We start from the raw sequence: 11,203 nt of genomic DNA, 5'->3' as shown, positions 1-11,203 counted from the left end.
TTTCAGAATGAATTGTACAGAATTGTGATATGCAAAGGGTTTGGTTTCCTTTTTCCCTGGGCCGTGAGTTTTATAAGGAGAATAAGATGAGATTTGAATGAACTAAGCATGTAGTTAAACTCCCCAGCTCTTATAATCTGCACCTTATATTTAGATAGTCTTTATTTGTTGCTATCACAATGTGCACAGTCAGTTCGTTTTAAGCCTTTCAAGTTTCGATTAGTTTTGAGGGTTGTTGCTGTGAAGTTTGATGCAGAATTGTGAGATTTGGGATTTAACAAATTGGATAGTTTTGATTTGGAGTTTTCTTGAGTTTTTGGATTGTGCTGTTAAGATTATGAATTCATGCTTCTCGCTGAGAACCCCAAAGAACGGAAGAGGATGTTTGGTATGGGTTAAGTATGCGGTTTGTTTCCTGCAGGCTTGTATTGGAAACTCAGTTTTGGTTTCATAGGTTGATTCGGATTCCTTGACAGATTTGGTTGAGTGTCTTGATCATAGTTGTTTTGCTCTTCCATGTCATATGAAAGTACTGGATTGATTTAAATGGTCTTCTTGTCTCGTTGTAGTTCTAATTCAAGTCTAGATGTTGTTGCTACTCCATGTCGTGTGAAGTTGCTGGATTTTCATTAGCAAAATTTGAGCTGATTTTAAAGCTGAGTTGAAATTTAAACCAGATTGGAGTTAGGTTTTGAACCTTGCTTCTTCTTGTTTTCAAATTATATTGTGAATGTTATTGTGATGGGTTTGCTGCCATGAGTTCCATAGAAGGATCATGAATGATAAAGTTCATGTATGTGGGTAGTTACCTCAAGCATTTCATCATCTTTATGAATCACTTTCTTTTATAGTGATAGTATTCTTACCTTATGCCTTGCTTTGCTGGAAACGAATCAGAATCTGTAGACCTACGGAGTGCATGCTTTAGTATATCATGGGTTAACTTTTGATAGCAGTAGTGATTACCTCTTCCTTATGCTCTGTTTTGCTAGCAGTAATTTAGAAGGTGTAGGTTTGTTGAGTGTATGTCCTAGTATGTTGCTATCTTTATGTGGAAATTTCTGATAGTAGCAGTATCCTTTCCTCATGCTTTGCCTTGTTGGAAACAGCTTAGAAGTGTAGACCTAGTAAGTGCAGATTTTCGAATTCTTTAAGCATGACATATGTTTTATTTTAATATAAATTCATTGCTTCTGGTATGCATAGCTTTAAGTCCATCATATTCCTAAACATGATTTACCTTAAGCTCTAACTGTTTTACCCAAGTTGACTTAATTGAATGCAATCATGCCATAAGTGGTTGAGGTTGATCAAATGATGTTATGGAGATTTTTGGTGCAATTATACCAAGCAGTCGAGGCCAACTAAGTAGCTTTAATATTCCAACAACATGCTTAAGTTAGGTTGATATCGTTTGTCAAGTAGATTAAGATTAATTAAATGCTTATCAATCAAGTCAAGGGTGGTTGGATATTTGACAATTGAAGAGGTCTAAGTAAGTTAAGATTGATACGATACTTTATGGATTGAATTGGGTCACACCTTTGTGAGAAATTGAGGATTGTTTCTTTAAACTCGCTGCCGTGAATTACAAAGGAAGAAAATAAAGTATAAGCTTAGAACCAATAAAAAAACAAGATCTTATTCCAGTAGCTGGGATTTAGCTTGTTTTTCCTTGTTTCCGGATCAGATTGGTCTTCTTCTTTTAGTTGTTTTGGAGATCTTTGTGAAGGGGTAAGCTTTGAATAAGATTACATAGGTTTGCTTTAAAAGTTATAGTGCAGAATTAGTTTTGTTTTTTTTTCTATTAGCAAGTGCAGAATTTTGATTAGCATAAAGTAGTGCAGATTTTTGTTAGTTATGTATGCAGATTTTTATAAGTGTAGTATGCTGATTTTGTTTTCTCTTGCTTTAAGATGTGCATGAACAGAATATAGCATATACATATATATACATACATAGCATGTAGTTTAGACTATCCTTGCTATAATGAGTAGTTATAAGTGAGAAAAGACCAAGGTCTTAAATTGATCCTAAATTCCAGAAGTTTAGGATTAAAAGCACACTAAGTGTTTGAATAAATGCCAAGGCATTTTGTTATAAGAGAATTAAAGAATAACAAGTATAAGGAAGTTATAGTTAAGAAGAAAATAAGTATTTTACTTTTTAATGGCATGTACCGGACACAAGGTCCATTGGGTGGGCTCCTAGATTGCCCCTAGGCACAAGATCACCTAGAAGGACCTTAGTAGTTTCGGGATTAGCTACCTCGACTCATATTAAGGATACGCGCAAATTGGTACAATGCCGGGCCCAAGAGAAGTTGATTATTATTTTAAAGTAATAAAGTATAAGTTTTGAAACAAATGAAACAAGCACCATTTATGCTTAGAGTTAGTAAGTTTAGTTTCTTTTATTTTCCAACATGCAGTTTTATCTTGTATAACATGAATCCTTAGTTTTCTTTGCTATTAGTTTGACATGAGCAGTTATGTTTTTGCTTTACTTTCTTTTAGAGCATATAGTTTCTAGTTCTTTCTGTATACATGTATATTTGTGTTTTTGTGAGTTAGATAGCGCTTACTAAGCAAATTTTGCTTATAGACTTCATTTCCTCTTACTGCAGATACAGGAAAGGAAAAAGTTTTAGCAAAGGAAGGCGACAAGGAGGTGTTCGAGGATGTGTGATGCCAGGACTATGGAAGCCCTGGGACTTAGTTAAGAATTTGTTTAGATTAATCCTTTATTTAGGATGATAAGAAAATTTGGAAGTAAGAAGTTGTAATTCATTATTAAGTTTCCGCATTTTAGTATTTGGGATGATATATGTTATTTTGATGTTGTTAGGACATAGTAGATGAATTGTAATCTTGTGTGATGATTTCTGGTATAGTTTTCTTTTGTTTTGGATTATTTACTGCATGAGTTGCTTGATAGTTGTTCCAGCCGCCTGTGGCTGAGGTATATTGTGTTTGTATACTAGTTTAAGGTCACTGGTACAGGGGAGACTCTGTCGAATTTTTTTCGGTTGGGTTTCCATTTGATTTTTAATCATATCGGTTAAGTAGAGTTAGTAGCTAAGTAACGGTCAATGTTAGAGAGTAGTAGAGTATTAAGAAGGGTGGTCGTTACAAAGAGTAGAGAATTGTAACCTTGTTGTGGATTGTGTGTTGTTTGGACTATTGTGATAATAGATTTGATTTAGGTATGAGGTAATCAATTTATATTGGTAGATTGGATTAGCTTTAGATTTTTAATCTAATGTTATGATTAGGGTTAAAGGTAATTAACCTTAGTTAATCGTTGGATTTAAATTAGGAAGGTTGAGATTTATGGTTTAGGGGTTTTCCCTAAATTGTTCTTAAGGATTTTTATTTAGTTATTCGTTTAATTTGTAGCTAAATAAAAATGTATGTTTGATATCACAGGACTTTGACGCGAGACGAGTATCTCGATGTCGGATTTGGACATTCCTATTGGAGGCGGGTACTTTTGACTTTATGTCTTTGATATGCATAGTAGTGAATTTAACAAGTAGCAATAATTATGTTCTCTTATTTGTTTCGGTTAATCACTACCCGATACCTGTTACATGATTGGATGATTGCTTGTTTTGCATTTCATGTATTCCTTACCTGTTGATACATGCTTATAGGGGTAGTGATATACCATGCTTCACCATGTTCAGGACCTAGGTTTTATACCTTTTGTGTACCTTTGATTTGATTTGTTGACCTATGATGCACTTTTATATATATATGGATTAGTTCAGGATATTTTGTGGTTAGTGCCATGCACCATTTGCATGATTGCATGCTGTGCGATAGTCCGCTCCATTATTGTTGAGCACATCGCCAGTTACATGGATTTGCACACACCACCACTCATGGGTTAGTGGTCGATTCAGGCAGTGTGTGTTGCAGCAAGGACTTTGTTTGGCTCCGTTGGTCCGCTCATGGGTAGCGTGATGCAACGTGTTAGCCGGTAGGGATTCCTCCCCGTCATCGTGTACCGGGAGTTGAGAGCATTGCGCTCCCCCATTTTTGATTTGGGGAAGGAGGATAGGTGTACTCCGACAGCATCCCGTCCACTCGGTCACTCATCAGGAGTAGTGATGACAGAGTGCACGGTTGTCACAGCCCTACCCACTCGACCTCACTATTGTGTGTGAGATGATTGACTGGCGTCAGGGGTGACCAGGACGCATCATTGGCATCATATGCATGATGCATTTATTGCTTGAGTTTGTGCTTGCTGCATTTATATGCTGTATATTGTTTGGACGCCTATGTTTGACATGCATACATGATTTCTATGCCACTCGGACTGTTTGTCCTTATACCCAGGTCCTGGTTAGTACAGTTTTTCTCCTGTTTACTTCAGTTGTACTTCATCCTTTTATATCAGGAGACTGTATGCATGATTAGTGCTAGATATTATTTCCCTACTTTTCATATCAGTTGTACCTGCTGAGTGTTGGACTCACCCCGCCTCCATTCTTGTTATTTTTCAGGTTGATGCTGTCAGGAGAGAGTTCTAGTTGCTAGTCCCTGTAGACTTCGAGGATATTATTGGTCTTTTGGCTTTCTTACATAGACTATGCTTAATTTGTTTTGTTTGATGGTATGGATATGGTATGGATTTTGTGATGTTGATGGATTTGGTTTGGTTTTGCTTTTACTACATGCCTGCCTAGACGGTAGAAGAGGTAAATTGATCTTATCGTCGGATTTGTGTTTTATGAGTGTAGTTGAATAGGGTGGATTTTGAGTCTTCTTATCATTGCTTATTAAATTGCGTGGAATATTTGTGTGTTGTATTTTATTTATGTTATTATTCTAGCCGCATGTGGCTGAGGTATATGGATATGTAGAAAGTTTCAGATTGTCCGCCATATAGGGGAGATGTTGCCAAAATTTCTTCGGACATGGACTCCTCCAGGGCGTGACAATTTAGTGGTATCAAGCTTAAGTTTTACGATCTTTATTTTGCGTATTTTGGATATTTGGGATAACTTGATACCAATTTATTTGGTATCAGAGCGCCAAGTTTGGTGATACTTGTTGTTTTCGTGTTACGGATTTTTGAGATTTAACTGATACCAATTTATTGGTATCAGAGCGGGTTATGTCACCTGCTTTTGGTGTTCTGGATAGTTGGGTTAGCCTAAGTTTGCGAGTCAAACTGGGTAGTTATTTTGGATTGCACGGATTTTTTCCATTATGTATATGTTATGGATTTCTATTTCAGATTTATATGGATTTCCGGTGATTTTCATGTTCAGAATTTTGAGGTCAGAATTTGGGGATTGGACAGCGACGGAACATCTCCAGACAGTAATTAGGTATGATGTTTAATTTTATAGTTTATGACATGTATTAGGATTCTTTATTTAATACTTGTCTAGTTGTTGTAACACATATTACATGTGATAGGTTAGCCATTGAGCATGGTTGACCTTAATAGAGATCAAGGATTATAGTCTCTGGTGATTTTTCATATCATACCGTAAGTAGTTTTAGCTTCTGTTACTACTAGTAGGAGATGGAGGCACGTACCAGCCTCTGCTATTGTTAGCTGGGTAATGGATGATACCTATATATTCCTGTTGACTTAGCCAGTAGAGTTTTTATACTCATATCTTTTGGATATTAGGGTACCTGATACGATGAAAATTGGTCATTGGGGAGTTATCATGTTTGATCATTATTGAGAATGGTTTGAGGTTGAGGGATATTGTGAGATCAGATATTGTGATGTGTTGATTTCTAATGATTTATGAGAGTAAATGTTATGTGATTGTCTGATGATCTATTACTAGATATTTGTTTTGATGATCTATTAGTGGATAACTATTTTGATGATCTATTATTTGGGTTGTCGTTGATGGTGACATAGTGAGTGTGCCTATGAGATTTTAATAAATCTGGTTAGTTGTGGTTAGTTAACAGGATGATAAGATTGATATTTGCTTCCTCTGATATTGGACTATGTGGATAAAAAAATGATTTGATGTTTTGAATGCTAACTTGCTCTCATGGGGAGTAGAGATGTATACATATGATATTATGTGGGCTGACATTTTCTAGTTTGAGTTGAGGTAATTAGTGTTGAATTGACCCATGAACTGATTTAGTTATTTGACAATTTATTTGGGGGTCAAGTTGTTACTTGCTCTGGTGTCTATAAAGGTGGATCCCTTCGGATAGTTTTGTATGGATTATGGATCAATGAACTGGTAGGATTTTTGTTGTGCTGCCTTTGTTTCTCATAGTTGAAAATTTTTCTGGGTCTGCTGAGTGGATACATGTATGGAAGATGATATCCGGTTGATTATGATTGGATTGGTTTGTGAATCCTGGAAAATTTTTTGATCATATAACTCCATATGAATGATTAGTAATGGTTTCAGATATTAAGGATATAAATTTGATTGAAGTGTTAAATGTAACCAATTTTTCATCAATGTCAAGGCTGGATGAAAATGGTTCAGTATTGTGTCAGATTTGGATAACATAGAAGGTAAAATAGGGAATGTCAGGTTGATTGGATTAAATATGCTGATTAGGTATATCTGTGTGGTGTATACTTGTCCAGTTATGATTATTGTGGGTGTCTAGTAGATTATACCCTAGTGGTTAGGCATACGTGTCTGATTGTTTATTTGGAGGTATCTTATCGATTTAATATGAGTTCTGATATGTGCAGATGTGTTCGGTGTAATATTCGAGGTATTTTATTGATTATATTTGATTTGTGGATGCACTTGTGTCTATTAGGCTTTGTTGGAAGTATTACGTTGATTCTACTCTTGGCATAGGTGTATATATGCCATGTGAGGTTGTTTGAGGTGTATTGTCGGAGGTATTGTTGGAGGTATCACACTGATTTATACCTGTGCTATGAGTGTGTTTGGTGTGTACTAATTGGATGATTATGTCGATCATACCTATGTTGTGTGTGCACGTGTGCCAGGTGTATTGTTGGTAGCATCATGATGATTCTACCTATGTTGAATGTGGAATGTTGAGTGTGTACATTATATTATTGGTTGTATTACCCTGTCAACTAATTCTCCTATTAGTGGGTGATCGAACCACTAGGATGATGATAGAGTTGACTATGGATTTGATTTGCTTACTAGGTTGTTATACCCTAGGCTACTCACAGTGATCTGTGGCAGAGAGATCTCGTGCAGTCTATAGCCGGATAGTTAGGTGCCTTGGGCACTTGTGTATTGTTTGTGGTAGAGCGTTGCTCCCACACATGTTATGTATTGTTTGTAGTGGAGTGTTGCTCCCACCTATTGTTGATTTCTTGTAGCGGAGTATTGCCCCCATATATATATATTGCAGATACATATTACGGATTTAGTTGTGGTGGAGCGTTGCTCCCACATACTGAGGATTTTTTGTGGTAGAGCGTTGCACCCACATATGTGGTATTTCGTGTGATGGAGCGTTGCTCTCACACTGGAGGATCTATTCTTTGGTGATTTATATTGTTGGTGATTATATTTCAGACTTTTTGTCAGGGATCTTATGGTTAGAAATGTCTGTGATATGGACATTTTGGGTCATGATTTTACCATTAGGGTTTGGGAAGCCTTAGATGTTTTCAGAGACTTGATGATTTTGGTATTCCCAGGATGTTTGGATCGGTTTCCATTGTCTTTGTTGACGATGTTGTGATCTATTTCGGATCCACGGTGAGTCACGCACATCATCTTTGCATAGTTCTAGAGATGTTTCGATGGAAACGTCTAGATGTGAAGATCAGTAGTGCGTATTTTTGGTTGTCTTCTGTGAGATGTTTGAACACACGATCACCAGTAGGAGTATACCGTGGTTCCACAGGAGATAGAGGTTGTTACCGTTGGGAGTAGACAGAGTCTATACAGGAAGCTCGAAATTTCCTCTGTTTGGCTCGATATTTCCGGAGATACGTTGAGGGTTTCTCTCGGATAGCTATGTCACTGACACGCCTGACCAGGAAAGGCGTGAAGTTCACGTGGTTCGAGGACTACGAGACCAGCTTCGAGGAGCTGAAGCTGAGACTAGTGTCGGCTCCGATTTTGGTTTTACCTTCTGAAGAGAACGGATTCATGCTCTATACCGACGAATCTCTACAGGGTTGGGCGCTGTTTTGATGCAGCACGGTAGGGTAGTCTCCTACTTTTCGACAGTTGAAGGAGCATGAGGAGAACTATCCTGTACATGATCTGGAGCTAGTCGTCATTATTTTTGCCATGAAGATTTGGCGACATTATTTATATGGCGTTACATTTGAGATTCTCACTGATCATAAGAGTCTCAAATATCTGTTTTCTTAGAAGGAACTTAATCTCCGACAGAGGAGATGGATGGAGTTCCTGAAGGATTATGATTGTACCATTAGCTATCACCCGGGGAGAGCTAATGTGGTTGCCGATGCACTTAGCAGGAAGTCCAGAGGAACTTTAGCTTGCCACCGAGTTATGGTCACAGACTTGATTCAAGGTTTCTCCGATTTGGGCCTTGAAGGGTAAGGACAGACAGAGTAGGGTATACTGGTTATCATGGTTGCTCAGTCGTCGATCAGGACGAGGATCCGAGAGGCCCAGGCTGGTGATCAGCATTTACAGTTCATTAGCAGTCAGATAGCATCCGGACAGCAGACCGAGTTTACACGAGACGAGGAGGGTATTATATACTTCTGAGGCAGATTGTGCGTACCTCAGTCTCATCCGGTCTTACAGGAGCTACTTCAGGAAACTCATCGCTCTCGATTTGCAATCCATCCAGGCGAGACCCGCATGTATCGAGATTTGAGGCGTTCCTATTGGTGGAATGGTATGAAGAAAGACATCGCGGAATTTGTAGCCAGATGTCTTGTCTGTCAGCAGGTGAAGGCTGAGCACCAGAGACCTGCCGGATTACTTCAGCGGATTCCTATTCCTGAGTGGAAATGGGAACACATTACTATGGACTTTGTGGTGAGTTTGCCGAGGACACGAAGAGGCCATGACGCGATTTGGGTAATCATTGATCGATTAACCAAATCCGCGCACTCGTTAGCGATCCGGAAGACTGATTTCCTGGATCGATTGGTAGATCTGTTTTACTGGGAGATCATCAGATCACGTGGTGTTCCGTTGACTATTATTTCGAATAGAGACCCTCGGTTCATGTCTCATTTTTTTTTACAGAGTCTGCAGCAGGCCTTGGGCACGTAGCTCTGTTTCAGTATAACTTTCCATCCGCAGACAGATGGACAGTAGATCGGACCATTTAGACTCTAGATGATTTGTTGAGGTCTTGTGTATTGGATTTTGGAAGCAGTTGGGAGGACCATCTGCCGTTGGTAGAGTTTGCCTACAACAACAGCTTTCATTCGGCTATCCAGATGGCACCGTTTGAGGCGTTGTATGGTAGGCCTTGTCTGACACCCGTCCTCTGGGATGAGGTTGGAGAGGCCCAGATGTTGGGACCTCATAGAGCTCAGCAGGATGCAGAGTTGGTCCGTACTATCAGACGGAGGATGTCAGAGACGCAGGACCATCAGAAGAGTTATGTTGATCGGAGACGCAGACCACTGAAGTTCTCTGTTGGCGACCATGTATTTCTGCGGGGTTCACCCACGAAAGGGGTGAAGAGATTTGGCCTCAGAGGTAAGCTAGCACCGCGGTACATTGGCCCTTTCGAGATCTTGGAGAGGATCGGAGCGGTAGCTTACCGGTTATCACTACCACCGTCCCTGGCAGGCATCCACGATGTATTCCACGTATCTATGCTGAGGAGATACGTACTTGACCCGACACATGTGCTGACAGATGTCTCAGTTCCAGTTCAGCCTGACGTCACCTATGAGGAGATTCCGGTACAGATTTTGGACCGGAAAGAGCGTCAGTGGCGGAACAAGACTATCCGGCTGGTTAAAGTCAGATGGCAGCAGCATTCGGACGAGGAGGCTACTTGGGAGCTCGAGGATACTATCCGAGCTCGATTCCCCCATCTTTTTACTTGAGGTATGTGATTTAATTTACCGTTCAGCATTTATACTTTAAATATGTTGTTAGTACTTGCTGATGGTAGATATTGAAATTTGGGGATCAAATTTTTATTAGTGGGGGAGAATGTAAAATGTAACGACCCAAATTTCCTCATTTTAAGCCCCAAAAATAATTCAAAAATATTTAGAAATACCTTTAAAATATTCTAGAGATTTTTATGAATTTTTAGAGTATTTTTATGCTATTTTTGGAGATCATTTTGTATTTTTACCAAGAGGAAGAAGTTAAAAAAAAAATAAATAATAATAAATATATATGTTGAAGCCAGGTTTTGAACCCAAGACCTCGGACTTGGCCCGAGTCTTAACAAACTCAGCCCAACCATCTGGTCTACGGATATTTTGTTAATCATATATGGAGCGATATATATTTAACTAGTAGTTAGGAATAGTAAAATAAATTGGAAATAAAAGGGGCGCGACTGAGAATCGAAGCCCAGACCTGTGGCTTCGAGCAAAACTCAACGGACCAACTGCGCCAGCGGTCTTTGCTGATCAAATATGCAGCGACAAGTATATAAGTAAAGTTAGAAACGAAAATAACTTAAAGTATAAGATTTAAATCTTATTTCGAAAACCTAAAATTTTCTCTCATAATTCCCGATCCTTCACGCCCGACGGCGTTCTTGTGCTCGGGCAGAAACAACGCAGAGCCAAGGGCATCGATTTCGACGGTCGGTCGAGCATCTTTTTTGTGAGATCTTCACACGGTGGTGGTCACCTCGTCGAGGAGAGTACACGGGTGTCAAGGGCTCGCCGAAATAGCCACACCTCCGAAGCCCTAGAGGTCGTCTCCGTCGGTTGTAAGTGCAAGAATAAGGGGTAAATTGCTACTCACCTGCAGTAAGATAGCTCCGACGTTTAATCCTTGATTTTCTCCTTGTTCTCGAAGCTTTACATGAGTTTCCTTGCTTTCTCTATTTTCGGATCATTTGAGCCTTGCAAGTTTCAGAATTTTTGCTGCCAATCGATGAACCTGTAATGGTATAGGTTATTGAGCAACTTTTCCTTGTGCTATGCGTAGTTGGAAGAATTAGATTGTGTAGATTCATTGGGTGCACGTTTTAGTACATCACTGTATTAATTTTTGTGATAACAGCAGCAATTTTCCTTATGCTCTGCTTAGTAAGGATTAATTTAGAATGGGTAAGTG

This window comes from Zingiber officinale, chromosome 11A (assembly GCF_018446385.1).
Source record: "Zingiber officinale cultivar Zhangliang chromosome 11A, Zo_v1.1, whole genome shotgun sequence".
Taxonomy (NCBI): Eukaryota; Viridiplantae; Streptophyta; class Magnoliopsida; order Zingiberales; family Zingiberaceae; genus Zingiber; species Zingiber officinale.
The sequence above is the reverse complement of the archived record's forward strand: the minus strand, read 5'-3'. Positions refer to the sequence as shown.